General features: G+C 42.8%; 1 non-coding gene across 1 annotated transcript; it reads right to left on the bottom strand.

Annotated features, from left to right (window-relative positions):
- Positions 1 to 12,380: 12,380 nt before the first annotated feature.
- LOC118678018 lies at positions 12,381 to 12,514 on the bottom strand. The gene has a single exon (XR_004974706.1). It is a non-coding gene; the product is annotated as a U11 spliceosomal RNA (small nuclear RNA).
- Between the last annotated feature and the right edge of the window lie 941 nt (positions 12,515 to 13,455).

Genomic DNA, 13,455 nt, shown 5'->3' with positions numbered 1-13,455 from the left:
CAGTGTGTCCCCTTTCAGTCATTCTCTCACATTTCCTTTATAATCTTTTTTTTTAATCCTCCCCCAAGGATAGTTTTCCATTGATTTTTAGAGAGAGTGGAATCGAGAGGGAAAGACAGAGAATAGCGATTTGAGAAAAACACACCAAGTGGTTGCCTTCTGCATGAGCCCGGACCAGTGCCTGAGCCAGGAGGAGCCTGCAACGGAGGTATGTGCCCTTGACCAGAATCAAACCCGGGTCCCTTCAGTTCGTAGGCCAACGTTCTACCCATTGAGCCAAACCGGCTAGGGCTCCTTTATAATTCTTACTGACACCTGACCTATCTTGTTCCTTGTCTGTATCTATTCCCCTCTCCTCCCTCATTCCCTCTCCCTTTCTACCTCTCTAGCCTCACCCCCACCCAGACACACATATACACTTTGCAATGAAATATCCTTAAGAGCAGGTACAAGGTCTATTTTTATTCATGGCAGGACTCCAGCTCCTAAACATTGCCTGGTACATACAGAACAATAAAAAAAAAGTGTGTTTATTAAGGATTGCCTGCAGTTGAGGGTCTGCCTCCCCATCCCCCACAGCTCACACCACCCTCTGCATCACATTCTCGGGAGCCAGAAGCCACTAACAGATGGGGAGTGAATCAGACAAGGAGGCAACAAGAGAAAAAGGAGTTCTGCCAGTGGGTACAAGGAAAAAAGTCTCGATTGAATCTAGAAACAGTCAAGTGAATCTCCTCCTCCCTCACCCCAGCCGCACCCCTACCCACTGTCCACCATCAGGACCAAAATAAAAGGCTGGCTTTCTGGTTTTGGAGTCAGAGAGGACAAGATGCAAGCCCCGCTGGTTCTGTGACCTTGGATCAATCTCTTTTTCTGCATCGTTTCTTAATCTGTGAAAGGAAGATGATTAATGATACCTCACAAAGGTTTGTGAAGAGTAAATGAGGACTTTGAATAATGTCTGGAATGTAGTAAGCACTCAAGAAATGTCAACTGGTATCACTATTAATCTTCTAACCGGCACCATCCACCTCCTTACAGAACAGAGTCCAGTCTGCTGCTTCCTTGGCTACAGGACCTTAGTTAAGACTCTCTCTGGGCCTCAGTCTCTTGGCCTATGCAGCACTGTTTTGTCAACTAGAGGGTAAGCCTCCTGAGTTGGTAACCAGCTTCTAGCCCAGTGCCAGTGACATCAGAGGCATGCCCCAAAATCTTGCTCTTCACCATCTTTTCTTTAAATTATTTTATTCATTTAAAAATTTTTAAATTATGGTAAAATGTTTGGTACATAACACAGAATTTACAATTTTCAAGGGTACAGTTCAGTGGCATTGAGTACATCCCTATTGTTGTGCAACCATCCATTTCCAAAACTTTTCCATCACCCTCAGCTGAAACTCCGTGTTCATTAAATAATAACTTCCCATACCCCCCCTCTCCAGCACCTGTTAACTACTATTCTATTTTCTGTCTCTATGACTTTGACTGTTTTAGGTACTACAAATAAGTGGAATCATATGATATTTGTCCCTTTTTAAAAATAGTTTATTGCCCTAGCCAGTTTGACTCAGTGGATAGAGTGTCGGCCTGCAGACTGAAGGATCCTGGGTTTGATTCTGGTCAAGGGCACATATAGTGGTTGCAAGCTCCTCCCCAGCCCAGGCCCTGGTCAGGGCTCATGCAGGAGGCAACCAATTGATGTATTTTTCTCACATCAATATTTCTCTATCTTTCCCTCTCTCTTCCACTCTCTCTAAAAATCAATGGAAAATTATCCTTGGGTGAGGATTTAAACAAACAAACAAACAAACAAACAAACAAACAAACGTTTATTGATAGAAAAATATCAACGTGAGTAAAATATTGATCAGCTGCCTCCTGTAGGTCCGTTACTGAGCATCGAGCCTGCAACTCAGGCATGTGCCCTGACCAGGAATTGAACGGACAACCTCTCTGTATAAGGAATGACGCCCAACCGAGCCACACCGGCCAGGGTGATATTTGTCCTTTTGATTCTGGTTTATTTCACTTTGCATGTCTTTAAGGTTCATCCATGTTGTATCTCCTTGTATATGAACTTTATTCCTTTTTATGGCCAAGTAATATTTCATTGTATGGATATTCATTCATTTTGTTTATCCACTCATTCTTTGATGGACATTTTGATCGTCTTCATCTTTTGGCAATAATGAATAATGCTGCTGTAAATATGGGTGTACAAATATCTTTTTGAGATTCTGCTTTCATTTCTTTTGGGTATATACCCAGAAGTGGAATTGCTGGGTCATAGGCAATTCTAAATCCAATATTTTCAGGAATCACCATAATGTTTTCCACAACGGCTGTACCACTTTACATTCCTACCAGCAGTGCACATGGATTCCAATTTCTTCACATTTTCATCAACACTTGTTATTTTCTATTTTTTTGATAGTAGCCATACTGATAGGTATGAAGTGGTATCTCAATATAGTGGTTTTTTTTTTTAATTAAATCTTTATTGTTCAGATTATTACAGTTGTTCCTCTTTTTTCCCCCCAGAGCTCCCCTCCACCCGGTTCCCACCCAACCCTCTGCCTTTACCCCTCCCACTGTCCTCATCCATAGGTGTATGATTTTTGTCTAGTCTCTTCCCGCACCCCCCACACCCCTTCCCCACCCACCGAGAATAGTTAGTCCATTCCCTTTCTATGCCCCTGATTCTATTATATTCACCAGTTTATTCTGTTCATCAGATTATTTATTCACTTGATTTTTAGATTCACTTGTTGATAGATGTGCATTTGTTGTTCATAATTTGTATCTTTACCTTTTTCTTCTTCTTCCTCTTCTTAAAGGATACCTTTCAGCATTTCATATAATCCTGGTTTGGTGGTGATGAACTCCTTTGGCTTTTTCTTATCTGTGAAGCTCTTTATCTGACCTTCAATTCTGAATGATAGCTTTGCTGGATAGAGTAATCTTGGTTGTAGGTTCTTGCTATTCATCACTTTGAATATTTCTTTTTTTTTTAATATATTTTATTGATTTTTTAAAGAGAGGAAGGGAGGGAAATAGAGAGTCAGAAACATCGATCAGCCGCCTCCTGCACATCCCCCACTGGGGATGTGCCCGCAACCCAGGTACATGCCCTTGACCGGAATCGAACCTGGGACCTTTCAGTCCACAGGCCGACGCTCTATCCACTGAGCCAAACCGGTTTTGGCAACTTTGAATATTTCTTGCCACTCCCTTCTGGCCTGCATAGTTTCTGTTGAGAAATCAGCTGACAGTCGTATGGCTACTCCCTTGTAGGTAACTGACTTTTTCTCTTGCTGCTTTTAAGATTCTCTCTTTGTCTTTTTCTCTTGCATTTTAATTATGATGTGTCTTGGTGTGGTCCTCTTTGGATTCCTTTTGTTTGGGGTTCTCTGCGCTTCCTGGACTTCTAAGTCTATTTCTTTCACCAGGTAGGGGAAGTTTTCTGTCATTATTTCTTTAAATAGGTTTTCAATATCTTCCTCTCTCTCTTCTTCTGGCACCTCCATAATTCGGATGTTGGTACGCTTGAAGTTCTCCCAGAGGCTCCTTATACTATCTTCATATTTTTGGATTCTTTTTTCTTTTTGTTTTTCTGGTTGGGTGTTTTTTGCTTCTTCGTATTTCAAATCTTTGACTTGATTCTTGCGATCCTCTAGTCTGCTGTCGGAACTCTGTATAATATTCTTTATTTCAGTCAGTGTATGCTTAATTTCTAGTTGGTCCTTTTTCATATCCTCGAGGGTCTCACTAGATTTCTTGAGGGTCTCACTAAATTTATTGGCGGTTTCTAGAAAATTCTTTTTTTTTCTAGAAAATTCTTGAAAAACCTTAGAAATGTGGTTTTGAACTCTATATCCAGTAGTTTGCTTTCCTCCATTTCTGTCATTTGTGTCCTGTTTCTTTGTCTCCGTATTTTTTATGCTTCCCTGTGTTGATAGAGTGGCTTTCCGTGCTAGGTGTCCTATACGGCCCAGTGGCTCAGCCTCCCCAATTACCTGAGGTGGACACACTCTTGGTGCACCCCTTTGTGGGCTTTGTGCACAGTCTTGTTGTAGTTAAGCCTTGATTGTTGTAGGTATCACTGGGAGGAATTGACCTCCAGGCCAATTGGCTGTGAGAATCAGCTGTGTCTACAGTGGGAGAACTTCTGTGCTGGAGACACCCTTATGAGGCAAGCCTTGCTTCAGTGGGGCTTTGGTGCTCACTGAGTCTGCCCCCTGAGTGTGTCCCCTATGGATCTGAGGAGTTGTAATCTGTATGGTCCCACTCTGACCACTGGGTACACTGACTCTTGGATCTCTAAAGTGGTGCTAATTTAGCCTCTGCCTGAGGCTACCCAGCAGGAGCTATGGAGAGATCTGCAGATTCCTCTTCTTTGTTTGGGGTTTGGAGGTGCCCAGATGAGGCCCAGCTGTGAAGCAATGCAAGCTGCTGTGGGGCCTTGGGCCTTCTTTTGGAAGTTCTGGGTCTCTCTGACCCAGCTGCAGATTGTTAGGTAATTTTCAGATTGCAAAGGGCCAGGCCTTTCATATGCAAAAGCCTCTGCGCACAGCTTGGGTTGGGATGGAGTCTCAGGGAATCAACAGAGCGGAACAAACAGCTATGGAAGATCCTCAGTCCTACCCTAAAAGGCCCCGAGTCTCAGTGTCCCGGGGTAATCGCTGCAAGCACCTCTGAAAAAAGCTGCCTTCGAGTTTCGCCTGATACCAGACAGTCCAATTTCTCCCTGTATGAGTCTGGGTCCCCAGAGACTCGCCCGGAACTGGAGTTCAGAGCAGTTGGGAGCTTGAGACTTCCTCCCAATTGAAAAAGACTATCGTGTCCTCAGTTGCCAGCCCTTTCCACGTGGGCCTCCGTACCTTTGCACTTTACTTCCACACCTCCTCTGAATCTCAGTGTGCTTTTCTCTTTCCTTCTAGTTGTAGAATTTCCACTCAGCCAGCCTTCCTGTGGTTCTGGATGTCTGTTTTGTTTTTTAGTTGTATTTTTGAAGTGGTTGTGCGAGGCAGCAATTTCAGGTGTTTACCTATGCCGCCATCTTGGTTTCTCCCCTCAATGTGGTTGTGATTTGAATTTTCCTAGTGATTAATGATGTTGAGCATCTTTTCATGTGCTTATTATCCATTTGTATATCTTTAGAGAAATATGTATTCAAGTCTTTTGTCCATTGTTGAATTGTGTCCCTTTTTTATTGTTGAGTTGTAGTTCTTTGTATGTTCTAGATATTAACCTCTTATCGGATATGTGATTTGCAGATATTTTCTCCAAGTCTGTAGGTTGCCTTTTCATTGTCCTGATAGTGGCTTTTTTTTTTTTTTTTTTTTTTTTCCAGAGAGGAAGTAAGAGGGAGAGAGAGATAGAAACACCAAGGATGAGAGAGAATCACTGATTGGCTGCCTCCTGCATGCCCACCACTGGGGATTGATCCTGAAACCCGGGTATGTGCCCTGACCGGGAATTGAACCGTGACCTCCTGGTTCATAGGTCAACACTCAACCACTGAGCCACACCGACTGAGCGATAATGGCCTTTGATGCACAAAAGTTTTAAATTTTTATGAAATCCAATTTACTTATTTTTTCTTTTGTTGCTTGTGCTTTTTGTGTCATATTCAAGAAATGAGTCCTAGCCCTGGCCGGTTTGGCTCAGTGGATAGAGTGTCAGCCTGGGCACTGAAGGGTGCCAGGTTTGATTCTGAAAAAGGGCACATGACTGGCTTGTGGGCTCAATCCCCAGTAGGGTGTGTGCAGGAGGCAGCCAATCAATGATTCTCTCTCATCATTGATGTTTCTCTCTCTCCCTTCCTCTCTGAAATCAAGAAAAGTATTTTTTTAAAAGTCAAAAAAAAAAAAATCAGTCCCAGACAGTTTTACACAGCGGTTAGAGTGTTGGCCTTCAGACTGAAGAGTCACGGGTTCGATTCCAGTCAAGGACATGTACCTTGGTTTCGGGCTTGATCCCAGGCCTGGTTGCAGTGCATGTGCACGGGAGGCAACCAATCAATGTCTCTCCCTTTCATCGATGTTTCTCCCTCTCTTTCTCTTCCACTCTAAAAATCAATGGAAAAAATATCCTCTGGTGAGGATTAACAAAAACAAACAAACAAACAAACAAAAGAAATCATTAACAAATCCAATGTCATGAAGCTTTTTCCTGTTTTCTTCTAAGAGCTCTATAATTTTAGCCAGCCGGCGTGGCTCAGTAGTTGAATATCGACCATATGAACCAGGAGGGATGGTTTAATTCCCGATTCCCAGTCAGGGCACATACCCGAGTTGCGGGCTTGATCCGAAATGGGGGGGAAGAGGGCAGTGCAGGAGGCAGCCGATTGCTGGTTCTCTCTCATCATTGATGTTTCTGTCTCTCTCTCCCTCTCCCTTCCTCTCTGAAATCAATAATATATATATTTTTTTAATTATAAGAGCTCTATAATTTTAGCTCTTATGTTTGGATCTTTGATTCATTTTGAGTTACTTTATATATGTGGTTCAACTTCATTCTTTTGTATGTCAATATCCAGTTTTCCCAGCACCACTTCCTGAAAAGATACTCCTTTCTCCATTGAATGGTCTTGGTACTCTTTTTTTCTTTTCTTTTTTTAATCCTCACTCGAGGATATGTTTTACTGATTTTAGAAAGAGAAAGAGGGGAAGGAAATGAGATAGAGAGCATCAATGTATGAGAGAAACATTGATTGGTTGTCTCCCGTACACACTCCCATGGGGGATCAACCCACAACCTGGGTATGTGCCGTGATTGAGAATCAAACCGGCAGCCTTTTGGTGCATGGGAAAACACTCCAACCAAATGAGCCACACCAGCCAGGGTGGTCTTATCAAAAACCATTGGATGTCAGGATTTATTTCTGGGCTCTCTATTCCATTAGCCTGCATATATGTCTTTATAACACCACCATACTGTTTTCGTTCCTCTGGCTGTTTAGTAAGTTTTGAAATCAGGAAGTGAATTCTTCCAACTTTGTTCTTTTTCAAGTGTTTTGGCTATTCAGGATCCCTTGAGATTCCACATGAATTTTAGAATGCATCTTTCTATTTCTGTTAAAAAAAAAAAGATGTTGCCCTAACCGGTTTGGCTCAGTGGATAGAGCGTCAGCCTGCGGACTGAAGGGTCCCGGGTTCGATTCCGGTCAAGGGCATGTACCTTGGTTGCAGGCACATCCCCGGTAGGGAGTGTGCAGGAAGCAGCTGATCGATGTTTCTCTCATTGATGTTTCTAACTCTCTATCCTTCTCCCTTCCTCTCTGTAAAAAATCAATAAAATATATTAAAAAAAAAAAAAAAGATGTTTAGGATTTTTATAGGAATTGCATTGAATCCACCAATCACTTGGCTGGTGTTGACATCTTAACAATACTAAGTCTTCCAATCTATGAACATGGAACATCTTCCCATTTATTTGTGTCTAATTTCTTTCAGCAATGTTTTACAGTTTTCAGTATTCAAGTTATACTCCCCCTAAACTTCACATCCTTGGTTCAATTTATTCCTAAGTATTTTATTCATTTTTGTTATTATAAATGGAATTTTCTTAAAATTGTGTGTGACCATCATTTCCTGTCTGTGGTCACTGATCCCAGTATCTCAGATATGGACCAATAGGGGAACTCAGTAGCCAGTTTGCTTGGTGTTTAAGGAAGGAGCCATGCTTATCTAGCCACCGGAAGGATGGAAACTTCCTCTTCTCTTCTAACCAACTGACAACCTCTTCCTTCCAGGTAGCTCAGTTGGTTAGAGTGTTGTCCCACTACCCCAAGGTTGCAGGTTCTATCTCCAGTCAGGCAGGGCACATACAAGAATCAACCAATGAATGTATAAATAAGTGGAATAACAAATCGATGCCTCTCTCTCTCGACCTCTAGTCTGATTTTATTTTTCACTTGTATTCCAGTGACTATGCATCCTCACAACTTCTCTAACCTGTCCATATTTAATAAGAAAATGTGGATAAACCAAAGGAAAAAAGCTTCACTTTTCAAAAAAATCTTCCCTAACAGATGCCACTATAGTTGACATTCGCCTTGGGCATTCTGTACAGACAGAGCAACTCATTCCTATCAAAAGACCTGGGCTCACCTCTTGCTACTTTCTATGTGATCTGGGCTTCCAAGAGCTTCTGTTTTCTTCTGTAAAGTGAATATAATACTACTACTTACCTCACTGGCTTATGTGATGATTTATTGGAGCTAATATATCTAAGAGCTTAATACAGAACCTGGCACTTGATAAGTGGTCCATAGAGATGAACCATTATCATAAATGCTTCTGTTTCTTTTCTTTTCTTTTTAAAGTATTTTTATTGATTTCAGAGAGAGGAAGGGAGAGGGAGAAAGAGATAGAAACATCTGTGATGAGTGAGAATCATTGATCGGCTGCCTCCTGCAAGTCCCCCACTGGGGATTGAGCCCACAACCTGGGCATGTGCCCTTGACTAGAATCGAACCTGGGACCTTTCAGTTCGAAGGTCAGTGCTCTATCCACTGAGCCAAACCGGCTAGGGCATGTTTCAACATTTTAATGAGTACATGGTATTCCACTGTGTGGCTCTCCCATACTTGGTTTGACCAGGCTCTTTTTGCTCTTGAATTTGTAGGCCAGGGGTCAGTAAACTATACCTTCCTGGCTGTTGCCTGGAAACCTAAGAATGTTTTCACATTTTTAAATGGTTAGCAGAAAAAGATATCAAAAGAAGAATAGTTTTGCCTTCTGGGTCAGGAGGTTGAGGTATAGAGACCTTCTTCTGCACTTTCAGAATTAAATTCTCACACAAATAGGCCCGTTTTGAAAAGGAGAACTGAAAGAAGACAGAAACATACAGGGCAGGTCCTGAAATGTGGTCATCTAGAGCCCATCACCCTGGGGCTGGCCTGATCTCCCATGGTGTCGGAATGTAAGTAGACAGGTACTGCTGGCTTCGTAGAAACCTTTTTCTCATCTTATGCTCTGCCTGCATCCCCAGAAAAGGCACCATATTCTATACCACCCAAGCACAAGTAGGATTCACAGTAAGGAGGGGAAACAAGAGGACCCACACCTTGGGCTCAGACTCAGAAGTGGAAAGGGTGCAACTCACTGCTTAACCTCGTCATGCCCATACCTCTGAGTAAAGTGGGGACAGATGGCCAGGGCACAAGTCACACTCCTTGTGGTAGTTGCTACCAGCTTTGCTCCCCAACCTCCCATCAAGAAGGTAAGTTGTAAATAAATGCTGTCTCTTCATAGCTTCTCACTATATACCACCCTTGCTATTCTGGTATCTCTACATAGAACAAGCCTAAGGGTTACTGGTTCAAGGTACATGTGACCTATGCTTCAAATGCCAATATTCAAAACATCAGAGTTTAGAATAAGGAAAGTTTTATTGATTGAGAAGGTGCTGCCGAAACCGGTTTGGCTCAGTGGAGAAGGTGCCAGCTCAAAAAGATGGGGGACCTTAGACTTTTCTCAAATCTATCTCAAGAGTCCAGAATTGAGGCTTCTTTTATGTTAAGGGAAGGAAGACTAGGTAGAGCAAGAAGTGTGTGAGACCTCAGACATCTAGGTGTCAACAGGGATCTCAGGAAGCGCAGGGAATCTCTAAATCTCACTGATCCCAGTCCTCTGCTAATCTGAGTCTGGCCTGGAGGCTCCTAAAAATCTTTGCCAAAAATTCAAGCCTCAAGCCAAATTTCTCTAAAATTAGCATATCTATAGCAGGAGCTGTTTGCCTGAAGGCCATGGGGAAAATGCAGGTAAGAGTTACGAAAGAGTCAGAGAGAGTAGCATTTCAGTTTGTTACGTAAGTTTTCCCCTAATAAAATAAAATAAAGAAGGTTTCCCCTCACATACAACTACTGCTCTCTCCTGAAGTGCCCACCTGGCCTGACATCCCTGCATCCTACCCCCTCTGCTTCCAGTCACTAGCGGGCACTGCTGAGCCAGTTCCTGCTTCCCTGGCCCTATCAAGGCTGGTGGCTCCCTCAACACCTGGTCCCCAACAGGTACCAGCAGTATCTGAAAGAACAGAATTCCATTAGGACCAGCATATCTTTGATCCTTCTTGGGGCAGCACTGACTGAAATGAGATAAAAACAGCAGGAATAGCCGAAACCGGTTTGGCTCAGTGGATAGAGCTTCAGCCTGAGGACTGAAGGGTCCCGGGTTCGATTCCGGTCAAGGGCATGTACCTGGGTTGCGGGCACATCCCCAGTGGGAGATGTGCAGAGGCAGCTGATCAGTGTTTCTCTCTCATTGATGTTTCTGACTCTCTGTCTCTCTCCCTTCTTCTCTGTAAAAAATCAATAAAATATATAACAAAACAAAAACAGCAGGAATAAAGGTGTTATGGAAACATGTGCCTTACCTGTAAAGAAATTCTGTTCCAAATCATCCTATATAATAAAAGGCTGATATGCAAATTGTCCCCTCAGGAGCTCGACCAGGAGTTCAATCACTTGTTATGACGTGCGCTGACCATCAGGGGGAAGCGTGGACCATAGTGGGTGACCAGCTGTGGCAGCGGGGTGCTGAGGGAGCCAGGGAAGGAGGAGGCAGGGAGGCCAGGAATTGGGGAACCTGATTGGCCCTGATTGCTGGCCAGGCCTAGGGACCCTACCTGTGCACAAATTTTGTGCACCAGACCTCTAGTATATATTATACAAAAAAACACTCTTCCTAACCAGAGGAGTGACATTTTTCATCATCATTTTTAATTTGTTTTCTTCTGTGTGTATGATTTTGAATTATTTCTGTTCGATAATATCAGCTGAATTCAGCCTATAAAAAGGATGTTAAGTTATGGACAAAATATTGCAAATGAAGAGAAATATATTGTACAAATTCTATATAAAAAGGCAGCCTGGCTGGTGTGGCTCAGTGGTTGAGCATCCACCCATGAACCAAAAGGTCCCTAGTTTAATTCCCACTTTGTACTAGGGCAGCCAGCACTGGGGCTTGATCCCCAGTATGAAGCATGCAGAAGGCAGCCAATCCCTCTACCTTCCTCTCTCTCTCTAAAAATAAATAAAAACATTTTTATAAAGTAAAAAACAAAGAATACTATTTCATGACATGTGACAAGTATATGAAATTTAAATTTCAGTGTCCATAAATAAAGTTTTATTGGAATACAGCTATACTCATTTGTTTATATATCATCTTTTACTGTTTTGCAACAGTAGAGTTGAGTGGCTAGCAAAGACTATAAGGCCACAAAATCTAAAGTATGTACTATCTGGCCCTTTATAGAAAAAGTTTGCTGATACCTGGTGTAGGTAATTTTTCATTTCTTCTGCTTAATAAACACTGCATGGAATCTAATGAACAAAATGAATTGACCAACAAAATAAGACCTGAAGCCTGGAAGCATGAGCAGACTGGCATACTCAATGTGGGGATGGAGGGACAAGGAGAGATAAACCAAAAAACTTACATACTTATATGCATAGCCCATGGACACAAGCAATAGGGTAATGAAGACCTGGGGGGTGGGTAGAGGCTGGGCGGGGAGGAGTGAAGGGGGGAGGGAATAGGAGACATCTGTAATACCATCAACAATAAATTTTATATATATATATATATATATATATATATAGAGAGAGAGAGAGAGAGAGAGAGAGAGAGAGAGAGAGAGAGAGAGAGACTGTAATGAACATCCCAGGCTTGTGAGACCAGGCTTCAGTGGAGTCTTCAGACTTCCCTCTGTCTTGCCAAGTGGATGGTTTCACTCTGGACGTTTTGGCCTTTCTTGGACTACAGCACATTCTCCCTCAAGGCTTTGGCTTTACTTAACAGCCCTTCCCTCCCACTTTGCATGATTGTCTTCTATTTATTCTTTAGGTTTTACCTTCAAAGTATTTGCCTCAGGAAAGCTTTTCCAGGCATCCCACTCAGAGCCCAATTCAGTGTTATCCACCCTTTGCTACTCTCTCCCTTCACTACATTTAAGCCTTGTGTAGTCAGGCACTGGACTGGGAGTTCAATATACACTGTTAGAATGAATCTCTATCTCTCCCTCTCCCGTCCTCTCTGAAATCAATAAAAATGTATTACAAACTAAACTATAGAATGATTGAACCCTTACCGCTAAATATCTTAAACATAATCTTACATAGGAGGATACATACTTAGGAGATGGAATATGTGTTGCTGAATTGCTGTCCATAAAGGTTGTTGCTACCAGCAGTAAGAGAGTGCTACTTATTAGCATTAGTGTTTTAAACTAATTGCCTCTATGTTCTTAAAGAGCAAAAATTATAAAGGACGTCAATCAACTCAGCTTAGGAATGGATACATGATGGATAAGTACCTCTTCCGATTACACTGCTACAAATCGCCTACATTACTTCCTTTATACTTCACAGCACGGGCGCCAGGACCAACGATCACCAGCTGCCCAAGTACCAAAAAATTATGCTTCCGAAATCTCTTGATGTCGATTCCGCACGTAGAGCAATCAGGCTGCTCTACGTGTGCCACTCACGACAGAAGCCCTTTTTGCCTCACCAGCCTGAAAGCAGGGACGCAGTGTTAGCGAACCCCTATTTTGGTAAAAGTGAAAAAAAAAGCTGCTCACAAATTCCTACTCTATGCGTCAGAAATTGAGGAGGAAATTTCTAGTCAAAGACATTCAGATTTGCTTTTTTATTTTTATTTAAAAGCAAAGGCAGAAACTTAGTCGATATGCAAATACCGCAGTGCTTGCTGGGAAGGTGCCCCGGGCACAGAGGAAGGGGCGGGGAAGACCCGTTGCGGAGGGAGAAGGGGGAACCGAGCGCTCTCCGCTGCAGTGGGCGGGGCCGCTGCTGTCCTCCGCTGTGTGGGAAAACCCGCTTCTCGGGGCCTATAGGTACCCATCTGGGAAAACACAAGTCCTACCCTTATTAAAACTGAAAAAGCACAAACGTGCGCCAGCCCCAGCAAGCGAGCCCCAAAGGCACGTGATCATCGTAAGAGCGAAAAACGGAGCAGCCTAACCTTCCTCATGACAACGGATTAGCAGAATGTGGTGTTTCTATGGTGTGACCTTCCAAGGAGTTAAACATCAAGAACACTGACGGTTAGAGCATCCTCCTGTACACCAAAAGCTTGTGGGTTCCATTCCAGATCGGGGCACATACCTAGGCTGCGGTTTGATCCCCGATGGGCAGGTATGAGAGGCAACATATCCATCTCTCTCTCTAGCTCCCCCTTCCGCTCTCTAAAATCATTAAAAAAAAAAAAAAATCCTCAGGGGAGGACTTAAAAAAACCACACTGATGAGAGGTGCAGAATAAGGCACAGCATGATAGAAAGGGGAAAAAGCAATACTGTACTTGGAATGTTGAAGCAGATCTTTATCAACAGATATAAAAATAGTGAAAAAGGTGTTGAATAGAGTATCAGGTACTGCATGGTACCATTAATGTAATAAAGAGCGCACACGTGTATACATAAGTGT

Source organism: Myotis myotis, unplaced genomic scaffold, assembly GCF_014108235.1.
Source record: "Myotis myotis isolate mMyoMyo1 unplaced genomic scaffold, mMyoMyo1.p scaffold_m19_p_2, whole genome shotgun sequence".
NCBI classification, from domain to species: Eukaryota; Metazoa; Chordata; class Mammalia; order Chiroptera; family Vespertilionidae; genus Myotis; species Myotis myotis.
The sequence above is the reverse complement of the archived record's forward strand: the minus strand, read 5'-3'. Positions and strand labels throughout refer to the sequence as shown.